The sequence below is a fragment of the Chiloscyllium plagiosum genome, unplaced genomic scaffold (genome assembly GCF_037043375.1).
Source record: "Chiloscyllium plagiosum isolate Xiang-an unplaced genomic scaffold, Cpla_swu_hap1 HiC_scaffold_12, whole genome shotgun sequence".
NCBI classification, from domain to species: Eukaryota; Metazoa; Chordata; class Chondrichthyes; order Orectolobiformes; family Hemiscylliidae; genus Chiloscyllium; species Chiloscyllium plagiosum.
Genome location: NW_028270150.1, coordinates 36,282,870 through 36,309,473, shown reverse-complemented (window position 1 = coordinate 36,309,473; position 26,604 = coordinate 36,282,870). Strand labels below are relative to the sequence as shown.

The following is a 26,604-nucleotide window of genomic DNA, read 5'->3' as shown; positions in this document are numbered from 1 at the left end:
GAATAAATACATTTTAATGGAAGAAGAAGAGGCTATATGAAATCAAGCAGACAATTCCAAAATTAGAACAGGATCAGACAGATCTGGGGGGAAAATATAATTGAAGGTAGCAGAGTCAGTTAAGAAGGTGCTTACAATGACATATAGGATCCTGGTCTTTGTAAATTGAGGCGAACAAAATCAAGGACATTATTGTGAGCCTGGTTTAGCCTTAACTTGGATATTATGTCCAATTCTGGGTGCTTGCTTCAGAAAGGATGTTGTGGTGTTGTACAGGGTCCAGTAAACATTTATGAGAATGGCTTTAAGGATGAGAGATTTCAGTCACTCATTAGATTCAAAGACTCAGAGGCTATGGTTGATCTCCTTAAATGAGAGAGAGAGAGAGAGAGAGAGAGAGAGAGAGAGAGAGAGAGAGAGGGGAAATTGGATAGAAGTATTGAAAATCATGAAATTAGAGTGAAACTATAGCCTTTGGTGGTAAGGGTTAGATACAAGTTTAGGGTAACTGGTAAATGGACTAAAAGATACAGGATTTTTTTTAAACAGCAAATGAGTAGAATCTGCAATGTGCTGATTGAGTGGGTCTGAAAGGCAGTTAGATCCAAAGATGAAAATGTTCACTCTAGACCAGCTCTAAGATCATCACACTGCATTCAGATTAGCAGAGGTGGGAAACCAATTTCCCAAGCTCTACCCCTTCTGAGGAAAACTACAGAGTTGTCTGTCCCAACCAAGGGGCTGAGAATATGGTTTCTTTGATGCTTTAGCCAGAAGAGACTCTATGAGGGAGAAATAGGAGCAAGAAACAAAATGTTAATGATTAAAGATCCTGAGGAAGGGTCACTTGACCTGAAACATTAACTCTGATTTCTCTCCAGAGATGCTGCCAGATCTGCTGAGCTTTTCCAGCAATTTCTGTTTCTGTTGTTGTTAATGATCAAGGTTTATGGTTAAGTGGGATATAGTGAAAGAACTTGGGTGGGAATGTATAATAAAGAGTTAACAATAAGTTTGATCAAATTGTAGTTACTGAGCATGTGCCTAAGTTTGTCACAATGACATCAGAAGATGATGCAGCCTGGACCTCCCTATGTAGGGTCCGAGCCAGGCTCTCTCCCTTTTGCTTCAGTGTATTGTGCTACATTTAGTAAAACCTATTATTGTTCACTCACCAGAATGCAGACCTGATCTTAGTATAATAGTCAGAGTGCAGTGACTGTACCATGTTGTAAACTTTTTCGATATGTTCTTGAGTCAGTTCTTAAAAAGCCACCTGCTGGGATATGCCTGCACCACAGGTGTCTCGGCCTGAGCTCCAAGAATAACCAAAATGTCTCATCGAAAAGTCTGCTCAACATAAATCAAGGATTTCCAGACAGCCTGTCAGCTAGTAATGTTTTGCAATTTAGGCTGAAGTTAAATCAATGTATCTTTTCGTTAACAGTTCCCCACAGTTAAAAGCTGAATAATGTTGGGCATGTCTGGAACAGGTGATGCATTGCCAGGAATGATGGTGTGACTGTGAAACATCTGTTTTATTTTCAAACTGTGAATGAATTAGTGACCTAAAGGAGCTAATTGTTGAATTTCCATTAAAGATTAGTCAGTCTTACAAAATAGTGAACATAAATTAAAAGTAACTTACATCTGTTAACAATTATTCTGCTTGGCTTCAAGAATTTTAGGGACAAGTTTCTCAAGCAACTGGCTAACTCTCAAAATCTATCATATAACACCTGTGGAAGGGATTTACCAGTAAATTATTTTAAGAGTAGATTTAAAAGGGATTGGGTGATGCACAGGTCTTGAAGTTTCTGCTTCCAGCTCTAATACTTCAGCTTTAATAGCACATCATCCAGTCTGTTATGTCCATGCAGTACTGTGGCAGTATTGCACTATCAGAATTGTTGCACTTTGGATGAAATGTTTAATCTGGACCCATCTCAGGTGGACGAAAACAAAATCGCAGCATTACACAAAGTAGTACAGGTTTAGTTCAAACAAATTACTACCACAGAAACATGAGGCACATTCATTTGCAAAGTCTCTATTGTGGTGCAGGGAGTAATGAGGAACAGTGTCATCTCTGGCAAGGTGTGACTCAGTCATGTTAAGCATTAAATGTAATGTCAATTCACTGGACCTAGGTTAACTGTAAAAGGAACTCTTCAAAGTTACCTTGTTTATAACTGCAATCTGAAGATTATTCCCAAAGCCTAATAATAACGGAGAATGTTTCCACTTTTATTTTTTTTACTATCTTTTTCAGGCAGTAGGTAGAAAGGAAGTCAAAATAGGTTTTGACCAATTCAATGCTAAAATGCTATTGAATTTGCTTAAACTAGGATAAATTGAAATTCAAAGCAGAGGGTACAAAACCCACTCACCTACTTTATGAACAATTTATACAATTTATAAAACAACTGGTTTATAATCATACAAGTATTTGCATGTAGCACTACCTTGGACTCATCAAGATAATGTGCAAGAAATTCAAAAATGAAGAGAAAACATGGAAAAAACGGTATGAGAGTAGAGTGCTAATTATTTGCCAAATGGACTTGGGATGATAATGGTTTTGCCAGGGGTAATGATGACTAACAGTTAACAGCCAATCTTTGTTCAAATTCTAAATTCCTATGCAACGAATTATGCTGCAACTAAAATAGCAATGTCAGTTGGGTAAACAAGGTGTGCGGCATTAGTGGGTACTGGAAGCTATTTATTTTATTAAGCAGGCCCCTTTCTTTGCAAACACTGAACCGGTTTCAACTCAACAAAATAGTTGACAGCTGTTCCCCTATTCGTTTCTCAAGGCAATGCCTTGACCAGAGTCTGCCTGCATGATTTAAAATTTAAACAGAGCTAAGCAGTTAACAGTCAGTCAACATTAACTAATGCATTTGTTATAGCAATACCTCAAGTAATCTGAGTCTACTCGCTAATCAATCAACTCTATCCTCTCTTACAGTCTAAAGATTATTTCCTTTACACTTGGTATTGTTTGGAAATTGTCCTGAAATGTGCAAGATGAAAAGTTTTGACAAAACATGATTTTATTTTAAGCAATGGTAAAATTTAAATACTTGAATAAAAGTAATGATACTGTAGATGGTAGAAATTGGAAACAAGCACAGATAATGCTGGAGAAACCCAGCAGGTCTGGCAGCATCTGTAGAGAAAGGAACAGACGTAATGTTTCAAGACCAATATAAATAGTTTTCTCCACAGGTGCTGTGAGACTTGCTGAGTTTCTCCAGCAGTCTGTGGGTTTGTTTCAAATTCAAAGACCATCATTTGTCTCAGGTGGAGATTTTTTCTTGCTTTTTGTAGCTGGAGACATGCCTCCCAAACTGCATGTCAATGTGAAGAAAGGAAAGTTCTGCACAACAAACTACTTTCCATCTGATTTAAAATTTCCTTTTGTGGCTCTGTGGGTATTTTTGTTAGGTAATGCTCATGAAGAGCCTTGGCATTTTTCATTATATTAAAGACAGTAAGCTTTTGTTCTTATCTTATACTCTCATTTTGCTAGCACTTGTTTTTGATTGTCGTGCCCAGCCAGTTTGTAGCACTGCATGGTCTCTTTAAGATTAATACTTAGGAAAGCATATGCATATCTCAAAAGGAACTTTCTTGTGCACAACCTGATTGGAAATGTACCACACAGGGAACAGCTTTTGTGTGGGAAATAACTGTGAATTCCTGAAAAGAGAAGACTCCACATGCAGGACAGGACCACAAAATGCAGCTGAATCAAACACAGGAAGGCAGCCAGGATCTCAAACGACTTTCAAGCTGGAAAAGTAGACAGATGCAAAGGCAGAGAAAATATATCAGGAGATTTGGATTCGAGTGCTACAGTGCAGGAGATCTACAAAGGAAAAGAAACCTTAGCAGATTCAAAGATCAGACACCAACAGGCAATACCCTACACAGGAAAAGCGTAGAATGGAAATAATTCGCAAATTGGAAGGAACAACCCAAGTACTCACTCAGGTCATTCAGGCACAATAGTCCATAAGGTTGGCAACTCCAATGGAGACCTTGCCATTACCTTAACCATTCAATAATATAAATGGCTGACAATGAGGCCAGAAGTGAGACCATTGGAAGCACAGATTTCAATGCTATAGAGCAGCTTCAGGCTTACATACAAAAGAACAGTGCCATCATCAATGTTGTGGGTCTAATAGTCAATTATATTCTGGTAAGACAAAGTATAGGAGAACAAACTACAGATTGATTAGTATTAGTACATCATTTAGCCTGAAAAGAAAGTTCATGCTAGAATGAGTAAGTGAGATTTAAGTACCAATTTCAGCATTTGGGAGAATCAGTAGGAGTTTTTTTAATGGAATTTAATCATCTATCAGCATGTTGTAAGTATGGTGATTTATGGGATGAACTATTTAGCAACCATACAGTAGTTAAAGTGTGGGAAAAGAGGTTATCACACTTCTTATCTAAGGTGGAATTAATGCTGAAACAGGTAATTCAACTCAATGCAGACACAATTCAACACCCAAAATCCATTGACATTGCAAGGGATTCTTCTGACATGATCGGACGGTAAATACCAAGATGGCACGTGACCTTCACAAAGCCCACAAAAATGTGAAAACAATGTGAATTGACATCATAGACCATTTTACGTTGTACAAGATCCAGCTCCAGCTAATGTCCAGCAGGGGATCAGAGTGCTGCAAGCGTGACTGGCTTACACTCCAAGACAAAGCATACCTTACATACTCAAAATTATAATGGGGCTTAAAACATCTAACTCCAAGGAAAGATTGCTACCAATAGGGCCAACATGCCATTTTAACATACTATTTTTGCCAAGTTCAGAGAATTCTCTCCTACTGCTAAGTATTTATTTTCTTCTGTTTCCAGGCATAAGGGGCTGTATGACCTCCATTAGCAATAGTTCTTATGTCGCTTTATAAAAGATGAATAGTGCTGATGTGCGGTCTGATAATTCTTCTTTCAATACTTTCTGTTATGTTCACATTGGGGAAGCATAACTATGCGTTCAACAACACTGAGGAATTGAATCTGCATGTATATTTCCAACTATTATCGAACTGCACTTGGTTCCATTGGCAGCTAGCCATCTCAGACTTATAACTATGCAACTATATGTACTGTCCTGGCCAGCAATGCCAGTTTCCCATGAATGAATTGACAAAAAAGCAAAATGCTTTGATAATACTACAAACATTCAAAATGAACATACAAGGAATAAAAAACTAGCAGCTCCATCAAGTTGAGCATAATAGCACAAGACAAAGTTAATTGGAAAAAAAATACAATTTTTAACCACAAGCATTGCAATAAAAGGAATTAGTTTTCCTTAGCTCATTGCAAACAATGTCACAGGTATTCTACATTGTATTGATATGCTGAATGAAAAATATCAGATGCAAACCTCAAATTTTCAAATGGACAAAGTGAGCTCACCCAAAGCATTGCCCTTTCTTATGTGAAAGTATAAACATCATTATAAATATCTATTCCAAGTTCCTCAAGAAATCCAAAAAAATCTTTTCCTCAAAGAGAACTGAAACAGTAACCAAGCTGGTGACTTTAAAATTGTGCCGTGCACTCATAAAAATCAATATTAATTTCCCCACTTATTATGAAGTATGAAACAATCAGAAACAGTTACAGGATTTCACCAGCTGTCAAGATAAATGATTTTTGTCCCATAAGTGTACCGTCTTCCAACATCAATGCAATCATCGTTACTTGTTTGAAAATAAATCCAGTATAAATATTTCTGCCACAAATTCCACACTAAAGTAGTAATGCCAGTGCTGTCTGCTTCTGAGCAAGCACATTATGCTACTTCCTCTGTGGACAGCTGGGTATGCGCAAAGTGTTGGTTTAATATGTTTTACTGTGGTTGTAGCCTTGCCATTTTAACACCGGATTATTTGACCTTCGGCCAAACCAAATGAGTGGCTAGGAGAGACCCATATGATTTCTTTGTTTTCACAGGCTGTCCCTGTGATGGTTTAAGTGTTTGTTCTCCTGTGGCGTCTGAGAGTTTGTGCTCAAACAGTTCCTTGAAAGGAATCTGGGCTATATACCAGCACTAAATTTGCCCAGTGCTACATTTCTTTTCCATGTGAGCTGCAAAAAACATTGAAAAGACCTGCATTTCTTAAGGTTATGAAGTTCATCTAAGCAATTTATTCACTGGCGCAAATATGTGGCACAGGATTTTTTTTAAAGAAATGATCAATGAGCTCAGGGAGGGACTGGACAGCATTCAAATAGGAGTTACCCAGGTCACTCTGGTATGGTTATTGGAAGAAGAGGAGTAACTGGATATGGAAACTCAGTGAGCTTTATTCAGGGTCGTGAAGAGATTGAAATGGAAGCTTGAAAGCATCCTTACCCTGCCTGTAGTCTCTATCAATTGCCTAGAAGCAGCATTACAAGGTGTGTGGAAGCTAAACGATACTTAGAAGGATGCATCCTCTGTTTAACAACAACAACTTGTACAATTAAACACCGAAGGGCCTTTTTCCACACTGTAAGTAATCTAATAAATAAGCAAAAACATTCAAGGCATTTTGTAAGAGTATTGTAAAAGACTGTTTCACGCTAAGAGTAAACGACGGAGCCACATAAGGAGATATTAGATTGGATAATGAAAAGCTTTGTCAAAGAAGTAGGTTTTTAGGGAGTTTCTTAAAGGATAAAAGCAAGGTAGAGAGGCAGAGAAGAATGGAGAGATATTCCAGGACTTGGGTCTCAGCAAGTGAAGACACAGCCAATGGGGAAGCAATTAAAACAGGGGATACATAAACTGTATTACAGACTACAGAATTACAGACACATAGCTATCTTTCAAGGTTTTTGGGTTGGAGGTGATTACCGAAATGAGAATTTTTGAAATTTTGAGAGTGGACAAAAAATGTAGGTCAGTGAGCCTAGAGATGTTGGAGGACAGCAACTTAGTGTGGAGTCAAGTCACAGGAAGCAAAGTCTTAGATGACTTCAACTTAACAGAGTGTAGAATGCAGACAAGCCAGGAGTATATTGTTATAAAGCCTAACAGGTGAAAATAGGTGGTCTTTCTGATGGTATAAAGTTGAAGTCAAATTCGTAGATCTGTCAGTAGACAAACAGGAGGCTGGAAGAACAGAGCAAGCCAGGCAGCATCGGGAGGTTGAGAAGCCAACATTTCCTGCAGAAGGGTTAACACCAAAAACGTTGACTTCTCCACCTCCTGATGAGGCCTGGCTTGCTGTTTTCTTCCAGCCTCTTGTTTGTTTACTTTGGATTCCAGCATCTGCAGTTTTTTTTGTCTTATATATTTGTCAAATATAAAATATATTTATAAAATATCAAATATAAAGTATAAAAAAGTGGCCTTACACTGCCAATTATCTGGGGCGGCACGGTGGCTCTGTGGTTAGCACTGCTGCTCCATAGAACCAGGGTCCCAGGTTCAATTCCAGCCTCAGGCAACTGTCTGTGTGGAGTTTGCACATTCTCCCCATGTCTGCGTGGGTTTCCTCCGGGTGCTCCGGTTTCCTCCCACAGTCCAAAGATGTGCAGGTCAGATGAGTTGGCCATGCTAAATTGCCCATAGTGTTAGATGCATTAGTTGGAGGGAAATGGTTCTGGGTGGGTTACTCTTCGGAGGGTCAGTGTGGACTGGTTGGGCCGAAAGGCCTGTTTCCACACTGTAGAGAATCTAATCTAAAAAACTGTTCTAGCACATTACAAACTATAACTTTCAGCTGGCAATGGCAGTCCATGTGGCAGTAAAAGAAGCTGCAGTCCTCAATTCTTTTTCATTATGGACTCTCCAGGCTGCTTCAAGAGAAATCAGTCCATAGTTAAGGTCAGCAGCCCATAATCAGTCTCTTCGCCACCCAATTTTATAACCACTTTCACCCAGAATGGAAGAGCTGTAAATTATTTTTATTTTGCAGTGGGTTTCTCCCATGTTCAGGTTATGATTGATTGAACTAGAAGTGGAAATATAGAAGTATACAGATGGGAAGTAGAACTTCCAGATGCCCTCAACATTGATTGTGGACTACACTCAGTATCTTGGCATTAGTTCAGTATTGGTAAGGAAAGCTGCTGTAACTCTCTCAACTGATAAATTTATCTATATGAAACTCGATATGAAAGAATTACTGAGGGTAGCAAGAGCAACCTGTGGAGAGGATGTGAATGGACACTATTTGGTGCAGCTATATGGACCCAACTTAGCTCTTTGTTATATGAAACTACTCTTGCCTTCCAGGTTTACATTAACGGATCTCTATCAATCCATTTACTCTGTAATAAAGAATCATGTGTACACACTGTGGGTGAAATTACTACATCAAAAACCCTTTCTGTTTTAAGCAGTGTAACTTCTAAATGACTATCACAACTACCATGAAATTACAATCATTGTCGGGGCTAAGTTTGTTCTCTTTTTTAAAATGGAAGATGACTTTGGCAAAATACATTAAGCAATTTACAGTTCTCTAACAATTAAAACTAAAATTGTTGTGGATTATCTATCGATACATAAATGCATTGTATGGCAATTAGATAAATGCTTACAGAAAAAGGAATACCACTATTACTGTTAGTGTTAGATGGAAATCCATGGGAAGATGCATCTGTATAAGTTTAAATAATAACATAGACCAATGTGCTGAATCGTCAGTTGGTGCTACATGTTCATTGCGATACATTATACCTTGTAATTTGTGGTATTTCAGAGTACAAGCAGCTAATTTCCATTCATCAGTATGAACCACATACTAGCAATTTACAGAGAAGTTATAAAATTGATTACAGTCTTATGAATATCTAGAATCAACATAATAGCGCTCCACCAGAATGCAAAAATGATAAGATTCTGATATCATAGGTCACAGTGCGGAATCTTATAGGAGCCTGAACAACTCTGGCTATGGTAAGAAATGTGGCAGAATCCACATCAGAAGACCAGAGAAACACTGGGTACAAGGTGCTGCTAAATTCCAAGCATCAAGAGAAGCTTGTCCTTTAGGTAGCGGTAGATTGCCTGTTATATGGGATCATTGCTTGTTAAATGAACTTGTTAACTGCAGATCTCACTTCTTTAAAAGCAGCTTTCTATTTTACCATCTGCGATGAGCAAACTAGATGTCAACAAATCATGACTTGGAAGTTGGAATGGGTAGCTGGCAACTGCAGCTCACTGCTGACTGTGAAGAGCCTCCATGTTGGTCATCGCACAACATCTCAGGGCATGCTCCATGGGCACCATCCACAGGTACTCCATGTCCATGGGGTTCCAAGAAGTCTTATGACACATCTCCGATCCACTTACAGGAAGCTCCTGCACTTCAATACTGCACCTCAGGTTACAATGACAAATATCATTGTAAGGTGCAGAAAGGTTACTGTGTCCTCAGGGACATACACGCTGAACTAAACAGGACTAATCTGTTCATCTTCTCTCTTAGCACCCATATACTTTTAATCTACCTGGATACTCACAACATTTCTGCCTTGCCTTGCCCTTGTGTGCCTTGCCCCTCAGCCAGACAAACCAGGATCACAGAACTTCTGTATTGCCTTGCAGCTTAGCAAAAGCACAAAGCCAGGAAGCTTGTCATGGTTGTCAGTATTCATCAGTGAAGTCAAAGAGTTATCTTTCACTCAGGAGGTCTCAGCACAGTGAGTCTCTAATATCAATCCAGGAGTTTGGACATGGTCAGCTGCTCAAGACGGTCAGAGACAGGGTCTTCTCATGAGGGGTGAGAAGCCAAATGTTGGCAGCCCACCACCTGTCAATCCTTTATGCTCTATTGTGGGCTATATTCTTTCTGGAAGGAGAGAGAGGCATATGTTAAAGGAGAAGAAAATGGGTGGCACAGTTGTAACTTTTGGGACAGATGGGGGAGGGTGTCCCAAGCGAGTGAGTAGGCAGCACAGAAGACAAGCAAAGTAAATGACTTTGAGGGCTGGAGTGAGTAGGAATGAGTGAGGGAAGATGTGTGGCCAACAGTGAGAACGGTAGAGCATGTGCCTTAGTGGGAGAAGGGTATGGTAGCAGAGACAGAATGAGTGTGAGGTATTGAAAAGAAGATGGGGCACTTACCCTGTAAGAATGGAGAAGGACATTGGACTTCATCCCACAGTGCTGTACATTCTCTCAATGGCTGAAGCTGCACTGACCCAGTTCACTGCTGTGGCCTCCTCTGCTGGTCCTAGAGAGGAGGGCACATTCCTCCGCACCACCTGACCATCAGCACTTTCAAATCCCCAAGACAAACATCAGGAATCATGTAGGGCAGCTCTAGACCAATAGTGCTTCTCAGGTTGCACAAAATCCTGGTATAAATGCCAGATATGCTATTCATTCTGGAATACCCTGGCAGCAGTGAATTGTTCTGGGGTATAGCAAGTGATAGAATGAAACTAGGATAAAAGGAGACCATAGGGGTGGAGTAGGTAGTTAACGGGGTGAGTTTCACAAGATGCGGTGGAACAAGCAGAAGGTCTCGTGGAGTGAACGCTCCCAGGAAACTTGATGAAACTGGCAGGCGAGAAAGCAAGATTCAGCCCATAATGTTTCCTGTCTACTTCTTTCCCAGAAAATTGTTTTATGCACAATGATATGAATTTTTTTTTGTTTCTTTTGGTTTAATTGAGAATTTAGGGAAGAGGAATTACCTGAAAGCTATGTAAAACCAATCTGTTACATTTAGAAGCCTGGACAATAGCACTGGAACTGTACAATTCCAGCTCTGAAATTCTATCAAGAGATTCCAGTATTAGCTTCTTAATACTTCTATTTGGAATTCTTTTCATCACTTGAAAAGTCATTCATCTGAAAATGACTTTCAGATGAATCTATTAATTTCTTTTTAATCAGATTTATCTCTCTAAATGAATATAGATACACACACACACTAATATGTACATGTGATATATAGACAGTGAGACTAAAGTTGCTACTCTTTAAATTCCCATTTTTATTAATTTTAAGTAATAAAAGACAGGGTACCTTAAACGGTTTATTTTCTTAAGTATATTTAGTAAGTGTGACTCATTCGATCATTAGCATGAAGCCCTAATATACAGATTATTAAAAATAGCATAGAAATAAAACAAAGTTTAAGGATGATGTACAACAAGGTGACTTAAAAGCTGTAAACAATGTTATCCTAAAACCTGAAGATTATTAGCACTGTTATTATGGATTGAGATTAGAACATGTTGCCTAAAGGTACAGTTATACTTGTATCACTTTTGAGTTAACAGTAAGATACATTTATATTATCATTTTTGAGTTAACAGTAACATTGTTCAGATGGTCACAGACACAAAGGTGACAGTGTAAGTCAGTAACCAGTGTCCAAACTGACTCCCACAAAGCATGAATGCTAAGACAGGTGTTTACCAGAAGGCAGTCTTGCTGAGTGAAAGCACACTCCATCTCTGCGCAAACATGCATATTAAACATGTCCGGCTGATCGTTTGAATGTTGGTATTGTTAACAGGAAGATGATGCATATCTCTGCTCTTTTCTAAAAGCAGAGGTTTTTATGTATGTCCAGGTTTTACCCTGCTACATTTCTGTGGCAAATCTCAGCACAAGGTACAAAGATCAGAAAAGTCCACTGTGGAAACAAGACGACAATTTTGGAGTTCCTCGGAGTTTCCTCCAAGTTTTGTATTATCTGCAAACTTTAAAGTTGTCCATGTACACCAGAATCTGGATTATTAATGTGTCAGGAAAGGCCAGGACCCCAAACCCAAATCTTTCACCAGACCCAAAATAATACCTATTAAACATCTCCATATTTTGAGATCAGAGCTGAAAAATATGTTGCTGGAAAAGCGCAGCAGGTCAGGCAGCATCCAAGGAACAGGAGAATCGACGTTTTGGGCATAAGCCCTTCTTCGAATCTCCTGATCCTTGGATGCTGCCTGACCTGCTGCGCTTTTCCAGCAACACATTTTCAGCTCTGATCTCCAGCATCTGCAGACCTCACTTTCTCCTTTTGAGATCAATCAACTAATTCTGTGTCCATATTGCTGCTTTCTTTTTTATTCACAAATCTGTTGTGGGGCACTGTAGCAATTACCTTTTTGAAGTTCATGTACAGCACATCAACAGCATTGCCCTGATCAACCCTCTCCATTACCTCATCACAAAACTGTAGCAGGTTAGTTAAACATGGCTTTCTCTTAAGAAATTAATGCTGGCTCTCCTTGATTAAGCCACATTTTCCATGTGACTAGTGATTCTATCCTGAATAATTGTTTCTAGAAGTTATTCCACTGCTGCAAATTGTCTGGACTCTAACAGCAGTCAAGATGGTGGCAGTGGAGTAGCAATGTTCATGTCCAGTTCCTGAGCCCAACTCATCTGTTTCAATCTGCCTTTCTTTTTTCTTTTCTCCTCTCTCTTTCTTCTATTTTTGTTCTATTTTTCTTTCCTTTGTCAGTGGGTGCAGTCCCCTTCCTAGAGTGTTGGCAGCAGCGGTAGGGATCCTGCAGATTATCAGTAGCAGTGGGAGCAGTTCCTTCCTGGGGGTTGGCAGTGACGGGTTTCTTTACTGAAATAGTAATGTCAGGACAGGCAATGTAAGTCGGAATGAGGCTGTTCTTCAGCGTGGTAGGCCCAGCATAGAGTTTGAGCCCAGTTCAGAACCTGGCAGCTACAATAGCGGCTGCATTTCCAAGATCGGCCCAGCCTGGACTCATGGTGATGACGATATCGATGGAGGCTAGTTGGCATTGAGGAATGGCGACACGGTTCCAGCGGTGGCGGCACAATTCCAGGACATGGCTGGGTCTGGATATCCGACGGTGGAAGTGCTGGTGTCCTGGGTGTGGTAATGTGTGGGGACTTGAGGCACCTGGGTGTTCGTAGACTGAGGGATGGACTTTGTGACTTTGTTTTTCTGGCAGTGAGATTCATAGCGGAGGCAGGGGAGTAATCTGGATGTTTCCTTTTGTTTTTGCTGTTTCTTTCAGTTTTGTTTCTATTTTTAATCCTGTCTTTTGTTTAATAAGATAGCACCAGAGAATGGCGACTTTGTATACCTTTTACTGTACTCCTCTATTCCTGTACTTGATTACACATGACAATAAAAACAACATCTAAATCGTTTTTGAAGGTCATAAAGTTTGTAATTCTTCAATCTTCTGGCACCACCCTTAAGACTGAGTGAATGATAATGGCCAGTGTTTCTGCAATTTCCACTCTCCCTTCTTTCAATTCCCTTGGATGCATCTCCTGCACTCCTGGTCCCTTCTCAGCCTTGAGGACGGATAGCTTATCCACAATCATGTGAATGAGAATGACCAGATGGTAATGTGTGCAAGACATTCACGACCAACATAGAACTTTATGAACTTGATCAATCATACTGAAAACCAGAGAAAAGCCAAAACATTCTTGATTGAACTGGCCCTCTCTGCCATTCCCAAACAAATGTAGAGTGAAGTGGAATATATTTCAGTATAATATTTATAATACTACAAGAATGGAAAGACACTGACTGGCTCAAGGGTACAATAGAGAAATGGACCTGAGGGGGTGTCTCCGCAGGTTCTGAAAGAATAAAATAGAGGAAGACAAAATTTCTCCCAGAATTACACTGAAGTTGATAGAAACGGCAGAGGATGAATCATTAAATGTGAAGAATGGAATGTTGGAAGATAAGGATAAAAGAGGAGGCGACACTGGTCTGGGAGGGAGGATAATGGATGACAGAAGTGGTGCAGGAAATGTGTTGAACACTGTCAGGCCCTGTCAAACAAGGTGGAGTCATACAGTCAGAGTTAAACAGCACGTAAACAGATGCTTAGTCCAACTCATCTGCACCGACCAGGTATCTTAAACTGATTTAGCTCCATTTGCCACCATTTGACCCACTTCCCTCTAAACTCTTCCTATTCATGTACCTATCCAGGTGACCTTTAAATGTTGTATTTGTACCAGCCTCCACCATTTCCTCTGGCAGCTCATTCCATACATGCACTGCATGTGGGTGAAGAGGTTCTCTCTCCGGTCCCTTTTAAATCTTTCCCCTCTCTTACATCTATGCCCTGTAGTTTTGGACTTCACATACCCTGGGAAAAATACCTTGTCTATTTACCCTATGCATGCCCTCATAATTTTATAAACCTCTATAAGGTCACCCCTCAGCCTCCGATGCTCCAGGCGAAAAAGCCTCAGCCTATTCAGCCTCTCCTTATAGCTCAAATCCTCCAATTCCAGCAACACCCTTGTAAAGCTTTTCTGACCTCTTTCAAGTTTAAAAACATCTCTCCTATAGAAGGTAGACCAGAATTGATGTAGTATTCCAAAAGAGGCCTCACCAGCAAGATAGTTGGAAGATGAAGGGGTATCCAGCCTCAGGGAATAATTTGTTTCAAGCACTAGGCATTTCAATTTTGAAATTCGCATCTAACAAACGGTGAATGTAAAAAGTTGCAAATACGCTTGAATGCCATCAAGTTTTGAACTTCCAACCATCAGTTATGGAAAACAGCTTAAACTACCTTCTCCAATATATTACTTTCAAATAAGGTACAACTGAGTAATCAAAAAAGTGAATACTGTACCTGAACCACTGGAGTCTGGATGCTTTACTTTAGCATACACTTCAAATATCTTCTCTGGATTTTCTTTAATTCTGGACCCCCATTTACTGTTAGAGAAAAAAGACAAATCAGAGGCGTTTGTACAGGAAGTTGTATCATCAGAATAGTTCCAATGTAGCAGAGAAACTGGGAGAACAGAATCGATTCCTCAGACATGGTCTGCATGAGGATATGTCATTGAGGTAGCTGTGGGATGCAGAGGAATTATAATTGATATTTGTTGAGAACATATTCTTGGCAATGGAGACAAGGAAGTTGAAGAAAAGAATTAAAGAGGCAGGAATGCACTATTGCAGAGATGAGAGAAGGATGGAAAGTCAGAGTGGAAGTAGGGAATGGTAATGATGCAGTCATCATTGTACTAGTAAAGCAGTGAGGTGAGGTATCTGAAACAACTTATGATCCGGACACCCCACTAAAAAACCTGGCAGAACTAGAACCCACACAGCAATACTTTTCATTTGAATTGAGTTAAAAGAGAAATTGATCAATGAGAGAACAAATTCTATTTCTGATTTCCAGCAACCACAGTTTTTTTTTATTTGATAGTACATTTAGCCAGATGGAGAGAGTAGTGCTCAGTAGAAATTGCTTGGCCTCTGTTCCAGGAGGATGCAGGGAGAGGAGAGGAGATTGTAGAGGAGGTTGTTACAGCCTAGAAAGTGAGAATTGAGACAGAGAGAAGCAGAGTCACAAATGTGGGTGGGGACAGCATGGACCAAGGGAAATGAGCAGGGGCAAGCTGAAAGGATAGGTCCACCTTGGTAGTCCTCTATGTGGGTTGAAATGAGCTGTTTGAGGTTTTGGGAACTGGTTAGAAGCAAGAAGGGAAAACCTCTGGAGAAGATGAGGTCAGTGACAGTGCTAGTCCATGGCTTGATGTTTGGTGTCATTCAGTAAGGACTCATCATTCAATATCAAACAAAAAGATCTGAGGGCATTGTGAGAGGTAAGAATCAAAGAAGTCAGTGTGAAGTGAAGGACAGAAAGATCAAGGGATTTGTCATTTGTGTACAAGTTGCTGGAGGTTGCATTTCTTAACACCTGAAAGAATTGGGAAAGATTTTTGTTAAAACATCAGATGAAACAAAGGATGAAATGAAACAGCAAAGGAGGACATGAATAGTGGAGCAGATTTAATGGGACAAATGGCCTACCTTTGCAGCTACATCTTATGGTCTTAGCTTTGAAATTGAGTTAATGAGGCTTTGCATATTTTTGACTTTCTTTCACACAATGTTAATATCGCTGGCTAGGCCAGCATTGAGAAAGTGGGGGTGAACTGCCTCTTAAACCACTGCAATTTTGAGGATGCAGCAACACCCACAGGCCTGTTAAGAAGGGAGTTACAAAATTTTGATCCAGTGAAAATGAGCAAATACTAATAACGTCCTAAATCCGATAACATGTGACTTAGAAGGGAACTTGCAAGTGGTGGTGTTCCCACTCAGCTGCTGCCCTGGATTTTCAAAGTGGTAGAGGTCACACATTGGAAGGATGGTAATACCAGTGTTTAGCTAGAGGAAGTACTGATTCAACGAAAACTTGATGACAGCCTGAGCAATTGTTCAGCAATATTTGGGTCAGCACATAAAAGTGAATGTCTTTGATTATAACACATTGCTGTTTATAGGAGGAAGGAGCCAAAATCTTCAAGAATACAGTTTGAGTATACTAGACCATCCACATTCACTTCCTTTCGAAATGTTTCTCATCCAAGCACAACACATCAAAAGATCAAGACTTCCTGACTGATTTTGGACAGACAATAAAGCCAATTTGCTCACACAGTTCCACAAGCAGATAATAATGCAGTTGAGAAAATGCACCAATATAAAAATAATACATTTTGTTTTCTGTTGTTTTCATATAGATTGAATTGTTGAGACTTTAATTTGACAGATTGAAGATCCGTTGATTTTATAAATTAGTGATTTCAATATCCTGACCTTGTATAATCATGATCCAAGCATAACATGCATTGCCAAATGAGCTATCAACACTCAACAGCACATCACTGTTTGAATTTTATCTTTAAATTCCATCCAAATGTCCTTTAAAAGAACAAATTCTTGATACATGGAAGCTGTTGCAACATATGGGCCCCTTGCCCTCCAACATTTTTTTGAAATCATGGAAGAAAACGTGAAAATAAAGGAACACAGATGGTTTTGATTGTTTAAACTGAAATTTGCACCTCAACAAATAGAACATTGCTTGACGATCAGACAAACCCAGACTGAATTTCTGTCAGTTTTTTTAAGGTTATTTTATTCACTTAGCAACCATAACACTATGTCCCAGTTCAAATTCTTTACTGAGCAATTCCTGGTCTCCTTCATATCAGAGTCAAATTTGAACAATTCTCATCAACACAGCATAACTAATACTTGAAATGCACAAATGTAAATACCAAAGAAGTATTGTTATCAGAAACTCTACCCTCTGTACAGATGTAAAATTTGCAATCCACGTTTTAAATTCAGGCAGGCTCTCCTGTTTGAGGAATTCTTTATCAGTGGTTAATATTTTAGGGTAGGACACGCATCCATCAAGGCAGCCAAGGATTATGGGGGTCAGACAGGAAAGTGGAATGGAGACCACAGTCAGACCAGCCATTGATTGGCAGAACAGACTCAAAGGCATCAATGGTTAACCTCTGCTCCTAAGTTCTATGTCTTATTCTCGGCCAGGTCAGATTTATCACAGATGCCCAGTTGTTTTGAGATGGTTGGTGTGGACCTTCCCTTTTACTGTCTCTGCTAATGTTTTGGAATAGTTTATTTAATGTGGTTGTCTTCCTTCTCTGAAGACCATTAATGAACTGGTTGTTGTTTTTGTTTATACAAAGCAGGTCATCGTGGTTATTTATTTTGCCACAGACAAGTCACCTGACTTTTAAAATCTATTTTAAAATCCATCCTGGTGGGATTTGAACTTATTGATCTAGGTTTCTCATTGTTGACAGACTACATACAAAATGAAGTTAAAGAGCTTTTACCATAAAAATATATAATCATAACCTAGGCAGATTCTAGTTCTATAGATATAGATATTCAATTCACCAGTGTTACATTTGTCCCAACATTGGGAAAAACTGTATGTAGAATTATATTGAAAGTATAGCACAGAAATAGGCTGTTTGCCCATACTCATAACAATGCTCCACATAAACCTTCCCCAACCTGCTTTATCTAACTCTTTTAACATAAAAACATGAAGGAGAAAAGAATTGAATTTATCTAACTTCCCCTTGAATGAATTGATGGTATCAATTACTCCTTGTAGTAGCGAGAAATAAAAAAGGATAAACTGACTATACAAAACAGATGTCTATTTACAACAGTAAAAACTTCCAAACAGCTAAAACAATACAGTTTTCCAAACATAACAAATTGTATTTGCGTAGAATCCAGCTGTACGGATGCATTTTTTCAACCAGTTCAATAATTCAGTCTAGCCACACCAATAACCAGTGATATGGAAGTGAAGCTTCAGGCCAAACAAAATAGAAGTCACGTACGTGGTATTGTGCAATTACAAAGTTCTGCCGTTACTAATTAAAGGACAAATATTATAAATTTGGCTGTTAAGGTATATTTTTCAGAAATGTTTCTGTTCTGCTGTGTCAGCAGAAGAGTAAATTGAACAGGCATTTTCACAAATATAAGTTGTGCCTGGGGTTGTGATTATCCTCAGATTGCACTGATGGGCTGAATCTTGCAGTTTTTTTGGATAAGTGAGAATTGCATCAAGCTTTCTAGTGGGTTTCACCATTTGTGACTGAGGGAATTTTATTATCAAATCTTACCACACTCACATCATTAAGTACTTACTCGATCCCTATGATGTCCTCTCTAGTCAAATTCTAGTCCCATCTTACCACTGAAAGATTGCCATCCCTCAATGCACCATTTTTAAAAGACCATTGCCAATACTTGTTCAGATACACAATCTGGCATTGTCCTTTATGGGCAATGTAGTGGCATGTCAGTAATGAAGCCATACCGCTTGTGGTTCATAGCCAGCACAGTTGATACTCCCTTGCACATAAACCCCATTCTCTCACTCGAGTCATTGTTTAACCACCAGATCACACAGTTTATCATCCTTAGCTAGATCCCATCCAAACACTTTCTCTACAGTTGCCACTACTCTGTGCCCAGTGCCCACTGGAGGTTCACAGCTTGTCATTGTTCAGTAAGGCAACATCACCTACAGGCAAATTACTGGGCAATTCCAAACATGAGCTCTTAATTCCAGCCAGCAAAAGCTAACACAAGCAATACTATTAGAGGCTGCAGTTCACCCCACAATGCCAACCAAATGCTGCCAGTGTAACTAACAATTATTTTACATTCTATGATGGTCAGTTGCATCCAGCTCTCCTCTACTGAATCCATGTCAGTCAGTGCCTGCTGGCCTTGTAGTGCCTAAAGCAGCAGAACATTGCTAAGCACAAAGAGAGCTTCTTCTTCCCCAATGTCCTCATTCTCATTCTTGGAGACTACTCCCATTCACTAGGTTCCACAGTGACTATCACATCATCTCATTGCCTAATCCCCTGGACAGAGGGTGTGGCACAGTCTGTCTGAACTGTATTGGAGACCCTTCCTCAGACTGGTCCAAGCAGCTGAACAGCAGCATGAGGAACATGATCTGTTCCACCATGGCATTGGTCGAACCATGGTGAAGCTACCATGTTGGCTGAGTGGCTAAAGGATGATGTGAAAATGCAAGTGTCTGCTATGCTCCAACCCTCTTTCCATCCGAGACCAACATCAATCATTCAACTTCTCATTGCCTTCTGTAGAGTCCATTGTTATCCTTAAATGATATTTGATGAGCACCCTTCAGTGTTTCACAAATTATGGGAAGCTTTGGCAATCATTCAGCTCCTTTTAAATCATTGTCACTAATTTCTGCATCACTGAGATAACAGTGTTAGATTCCCAAATACCCAGGTCCTGGTGCAATTTGCTATTGACCAGCATTTGAAGCCTGAGCATGTTCACTCCGTTTGCCTTTCAGTTGGGCAAAGACGTGATTACAAATAAAGTGGAGCTGGTATTTGCAAATGTGCACTTCATGTATTTGCCCCATTATGTCCTTGTGGCCGGTAGATGAAGATCTCACACTTTCGCACACAGAGACAGATAATCAAACTAAATCAGCCTTTTTACCTCTGTATTCATACACAGTAAAATTAAACCATCGAAGACACCAAAATAATCACTCCCATGGTTCCTATTCAGACTTTTGATAACCAGCTCCAGACTTTGCAAATATTAAATTTGCAGAAACCTGTTTTATATTTAAACAGAAGACTTAACTATTTAGTAAAGACACAATGACTTTTGTGGAGAGAAAATTTTAAAAAACATGGTAAATTGATTAGTGCCTATTCTTTCAACCAGAAAACATTTGTGTTCAGACCCCACCTACACAAAAGACAGACAGACAGACAAATACCATTAAAGGGAAAAATAAAAATAAAACTGGCCAGATTACTGAAATGGCTTTCATGATGTGTGGTTTCACAAGTAGAAATGTGGACCCCTTGGCTGTTTTCTGAAACATTAATCAGGGTCACCTCCTCAGTTCACTCAGGCAAAGACAGCAATATTTCTAACTCGGCATTCTACTCTGAGCTTCTGGAAACTGGTCTAGTAAATGAGGCAGGAGGCTTTCAAATCATCATGCTGTCTCAGCACCAGTCTCAGAAAACATATTTCAAAAAAGAAATTAATTCTAGTTGCACACTGATAGACTGACTGACTCTTCAAGGTTCCATTACCATACAACAACTGCCATCTGTATAAACATAGGGTCTCTTCCAGACTTGCCAGAACCAATAACCTTGTTAATAGCCATTTTCTGCTATCTGTTTAAACACAATGCTTTTCCTGGGGTGCCATGTCTGTTAGAATCCCTTTAAATCAAGGCTTAATCTGCTATTATCCTGGCCTCACAAACAAATAAGTCTTGTTTGGTACATTATTTTCCCTTTAACACAAGTTGTCCCAAGTCCACAACTTATTTCCCGCTCACAGTTTAAAATTGATAAAAGAATGGAAATAAAAATAAATGAAAAGTCAGTGAGGGTTCTAATGTGCCTCCACCCTCAAAACATGAAATGCCATTTAAAAAAAGGTTAGTAACACTGAGATGACAAACAAAACACAAAACTCAACCCTTCATTCTTCCTCCCACCAGATTCTTATTTACTATTCAACTTTCTTGATCATGTAATTAAATCTGCAACCATTTACATTTGGGATAATGCATCAATAGTTACATTTTCTTTCTTACATTGAACAGAAATATGTTCAATTTTTCTTATCTAAGCTCCATCTGAAAAATCTTTTAAATTTATCAATGAATCTCAGGGGATTATGGTCCATAAAATGACAATTTCAAAGTGTCCACTTTGAATATAAACATCAAAAGACCTGAAGTGCTATTAAAACCACAAATGCTTCTTTCTCAATTGTGAGGTATTTTCATTGAGGTCTATTCAATTTCTGCAAGAGTACAGCTCCAATTCCAAAGTCACCAGCATCTATTCTAATTTAAATGGTTTGTTAAAGTTAGGTGCAGCTAATATAGGTTCATACATTAAAATTTCTTTTTAGCTTTCCATACTATTTTAATTTGTTTACATAGCCAATTAATCAAAGGCTTGGCTACTGTACTAAAGTCCGTTACAAACATTCGATATAATTAACACATTCCCTAGAATCACATTATCTCCTGTTTTGTTTTAAGGGGTAGGAAGGTGATGTATAGCTTCTACCTTTGCTGTTTTGGGTGATACCTGTCCTTCTTCCACTACATGCCTTAAGTACGATACTTTGGCTTTTACAAAGTCACTTTTTGTTAGATTTAACACCAACCCGGCTGACCGTATATGTGTAAACAAGTTTTCTAACTGCTCTATATGGTCCTTCCATATAGCATTATGTACAATAATGTCATCCATGTAGACTACACAACTAGGCATTTTGACTACAACTTTATTCATTAATCATTGAAGTATGGCTGGCACATTCTTAAATCCAAATGACATACCGCAACATTGGTCCAATCCATATTTCTTTAGCATGAGTTATCAGTGTTACTTGCCAATATCCTGTTAACAAATCAATTTTAGGTAAGAATAATGCACTACCACCTATATCAATGCAACTTTCTAGTCTGGTAATACATACAAATCCAAGTTTGTGGCTGCATTCAATTTCCTGTAGTCTACAAATAATTTAACTGAACCATCTGGTTTAGGAGCCAATACTGCTGGAGAACCCCAATTACTCTGACTTGGTTCAATCAATTGATTCTCCTACATGTATTGAATTTTTCTTTGTTACTTTGGCGTGTTTTTCTGGTTTTAACCAATATGTGTTTTGTTTTAGTGAATTCAAATTGTAAATGTTCAGTTAATGTGGTATATCCAAATATATCTTTGCTTGCATTTTTCCCGAGCAATCTTTGTTGATCTTCCTCCAGACATAAAATACAGTGTCTAAATTCTATAGGATCACTGAATTTGAAGTAGAAAGTTCACTTTGGGAACTGTCTGGTTCTGTTTGGATCTCACCCTTCTTTCTTGTAGTTAAATGTAATAGAGAAGGATGCATAACATGCCTGTACATTCCCATTGACTTCTCAACAATAGTACTGTTTGAACATGTTCACATGGCATGATCAATTCTTTTTCCTACTACCAAGTGTATCAATTAAATATATTACCTGACTAACCCCTTTAATTACTTTGTAGGGATAACTGAATTTTGCCTTTAATGTACCAAAATTTCATCCCCTGGTTTAAAATTTTGTATTGTCATACATCTATCTGCCCACACCTTCAGCTTGCTTTGTGAAGTTTTAGATATACCTGTGCAACTCTACATGCTCCTGTTAACCTTTTGAAAAATGTGGACACATACTCGAACATTGAAAATTCATTTTTGTGGCTTAATAATTTATCTGTAATCAATTCTAATGGTCTTATTTTATGGCCATAACTTGAATGGGCTGAAGCCTGTAGATTCATTTGGAGAATCTCTGGTTTTCAAATAAGAGAAAATCTAACCCTTTGTCCTAATCTTCATAACAATAAGCTTTGATCATGGTTTTGTGAGTTGGCAACACCTCTCCAAGGCACCTTGGGTCTGTGGATGACACGCAGCCAATTTCAACTGTTTAGTCCCTAAACTACTGACGATCTCTTTGAAACATTTTGAAGTAAGGTTTGATCCATGATCAAACTGTAGTTCAATTGGTATGTCATAATAAGAACAAAGAACAAAGAAAATTTACAGCCCAGGAACAAGACCTTCAGCCCTCAAAGCCTTTGCCGATCCAAATCCACCGTCTAAACTTATTGTTCAATTCCTAAGCACCTGTATCCCACTGCTCCCCACCTACTCATGCATCTGTCCTGATATTCTTTGAATGAAGCTGAATTGAATTAATGAATGAAAAACTGAGTCAGTTCTTGCATCACTTTAGTTTTGGTTGTTCCTATAAGAATAGCCTTTGGAAATTAAGTAGGCATATCCACTGGGATAAATTAATTTCATGTTTTTGATTTGGGTAAGGTATGACACAATCCATTAGTACATTGATTGATGGTTCCTCAAAAACCAGTACAAGAATCTGGGGTGCTGGTTTAATCACATGTTGAGGTTTACCTACAACTTAGCAAGTATGACACTTTTACAAAACTGCACCATTCTGTTATGCAAGTAAAATACCAAAGGTATTTGAAACCCTACATGTTGTGCCGTGGAAATCTCATATGCTACTTAAAATATCTCCCTATAACAACTGGGCATTATCACTCACTACTTTACAACAAACTATCCTTCATTTGCAGTTCTATGAAGAGGTCACGACTTCCGTATCAGCACATGGTTATTTTGATAATAGCACTCTGGAACTCCTCCGCTCTCTACCTCAGTATGAGATGACTGTGCCAATTACTTGTTTTTTGGTGCTGTAACTAGGTACATCATACCATATGCTCCATCTGGATTATCTTCAACTTTTAGGCAAGTTTCAACTGTCTTTTCAGTTGTTGGTGTCACATCAATCTTCACTGATGGATTTCGTTTAACCACTGCCTTGGTTCCCATAAATGATACAAAAAACCTGTTCCTGTAACTGTTCCGTTTTTTTGTACATCCTTTGGACATTTTGTAATTATTGGAGAAGGTACTATCTGTAGTCCAGCCAAATCACTACCCAGAAGTAAATCTATCCCCTCAACAGGTCCCCATTGGGAGACTAATGAGCAAGATTAGATCTCATTGAATAAAGGGAGAACTTGCCATTTGGATACAAAACTGGCTCAAAGGTAGAAGACACAGGGTGGTGTTGGAGGGTTGTTTTTCAGACTGGAGGCCTGTGACCAGTGGAGTGCCACAAGGATCGGTGCTGGGTCCACTACTTTTCATCATATATATTTAAATGATTTGGATGTGAGCATAAGAGGTACAGTTAGTAAGTTTGCTGATGACACCAAAATTGGAGGTGTAGTAGACAGCGAAGGAGGTTACCTCAGATTACAACAGGATCTTGACCAGATGGGCCAATGGGCTGAGAAATGGCAGATGGAGTTTGGTTTAGATAAATGTGAGGTGCTGCATTTTGGGAAAGCAGAGCTTAGCAGGACTTATACACTTAATGGTAAGGTCCTGGGGAGTGTTGCTGAACAAAGAGAACATGGAGTGCAGTTTCATAGCTCCTTGAAAGTGGAGTCGCAGGTAGATAGGATAGTGAAGAAGGCGTTTGGTATGCTTTCCTTTATTAGTCAGAGTATTGAGTACAGGAGGTGGGAGGTCATGTTGCGGTTGTACAGGACATTGGTTGGAATATTGCATGCAATTCTGGTCTCCTTCCATCAGAAAGATGTTGTGAAACTTGAAAGGGTTCAGAAAAGATTACAAGGATGTTGCCAGGGTTGGAGGATTTGAGCTGTAGGGAGAGGTTGAATAGGCTTGGGCTGTTTTCCCTGGAGTGTCGGAGGCTGAGGGGTAACCTTATAGAGTTTTATAAAATCATGAGGGGCCTGGATAGGATAAATAGATAGTCTTTTTCCTGGGGTGGGAGAGTCCAGAACTAGAGGGCATAGGTTTAGGGTGAGAGGGCAAAGATATAAAAGAGACTTAAAGGGCAACTTTTTTTACTCAGCGGGTGGTACGTGTATGGAATGAACTGCCAGAGGAAGTTGCCCCTTAAGAATCTTATGTTTCAATGAGATCACCTCTCATTCTTCTCAACTCCAGTTAGTACAGCCCCAACATGTTTAATGTTTGCTCGTAAGACAATCCTTCCATACTGGGGATCATCCTAGTAAACCTTCTCTGAATAGCCTCCAATGAAATTATATATTTCCTTAAATATTGGACCAAAATTGCTCACAGTACTCTAGATATAGTCTCACTAGCAGTCAGATTTCCCTACTCTTATACTCCAATCTCCTTGGAATAAGGGCCAACATTCTGTTAGCCTTGTTGATTATCTACTGCACCTTTCTGTGTTTTGCGCACAAGCACCTGGATGTCCCTTTGTTTTGCAGCTTTCTGTAGTTTTTCTCCAGTTAAATAATATTTTACTTTTGTTCACCCTTTAAAAAATGACAACTTCACATTTTCCTACCTTATACTCAACTTGCCAACTTTTTGACCACCATTCCTTTTGACAAGAATCCTGCATACCTTTCATCTACCTGACAGCTTCTTTTACAAATGACAGAATTTGCCTCCAGCCTTTTTGTTATAGTCAGAGCTACAACCTGGTCTCTGGTATTGTCTTTTTGTCTTCCTTTCTCTGACTCATTTTAACAATGCCTAACAGCCTCATGAGTCTACCTCGTAAGTTCCAACATTCCAAACACAACTGCCCACCTTATTACATTATAAATGTTTATGTTTCCAAACATCACCTCCTCCTTTAGCAATTTCCTCTTTAATCTGAGGAGTTGTTCTTGGGGTATTCCTTACTGCTCATTCAGCACCCTGACTATCTGCCTTCCTTCCACTTCCTTATTTTTCTTAAAGTTCTTGTGGTGATGGAAATAAAGTTTTATGGATTAGTTCATAATTACCAGCCATTATAGCTGCTTGTCTTGCTATTGCTACCCTTTGGTCTTCTGTATGAGTTCTAATTATAGAAGGGAAGAAAGTTTTAAATCCTTTGAATAGAATAATTTCTCTGAGAGCATCATAAGTATTCTTAAACTTTAATGCTCTTACCCACCTATCAAAATTATACTGTTTAACCCCTTCAAACAATTACTGGAAGTATATTAATAAAAGAAAATAAGAAAACTAGTCAGAATACTTCACATCATGAAAGCCACTTCTGTTTCACAGGTATAAATGTGGACTCCTTAGCTGTTTATTTCTGAAACATTTTTCGGGATCACCTCCTCGGTTCACCCAGACAAATGCAGTAATACGGTTAACTCAATGTTTTACTCTTTGAACTTCTGGAAGCTGGTCTAGCAGATTAGGTAGGGAGCTTTCATACCTTCATGCTTTCTCAGCAGCAGTCCAGACTATCTCTCAGAAAACACAGGTTAAAAAAAACCCCATAAATTCTGGTTCCACCTTGATAGATTGATCAACTCCTCCTGAGGCCACCATTACCATTCAAAACTGCCATCCGTTTGAACATAGTGTCTCTTCCAGACTTGCCAGAACCAATTCCCAAGTACCGACCTCATTAATGACCAACTTCTAATATCTGTTTAAATACAACACTTTTCATGGAGGTTTCTGTGTTTCTTAGAACCTTCTAAATTAAGACACAATCGGTAATCTCCAGGACTGGCCTCACAAATAAGCAAATCTTGTTCAGTCTGTTCCTTTCCTTTTACCACAAGTTGTCCCAAAGCTCACAATTCAAAACTGATGAAAGATAAAAATAATGTGAAAATCAGTGAGGGTTCTACCACGC

General features: G+C 39.1%; 1 protein-coding gene across 2 annotated transcripts in view; it reads right to left on the bottom strand.

The window, feature by feature from the left end:
* Positions 1–26,604, bottom strand: part of col8a1a (collagen, type VIII, alpha 1a) — a 140,151-nt gene that overhangs the window by 22,098 nt on the left and 91,449 nt on the right. For both annotated transcript variants that reach the window (XM_043701141.2, XM_043701142.2), the window contains one exon: positions 14,602–14,687. The gene's annotated coding sequence lies outside the window, so the exon portion shown is untranslated. The remainder of the gene's footprint in view (positions 1–14,601; positions 14,688–26,604) is intronic.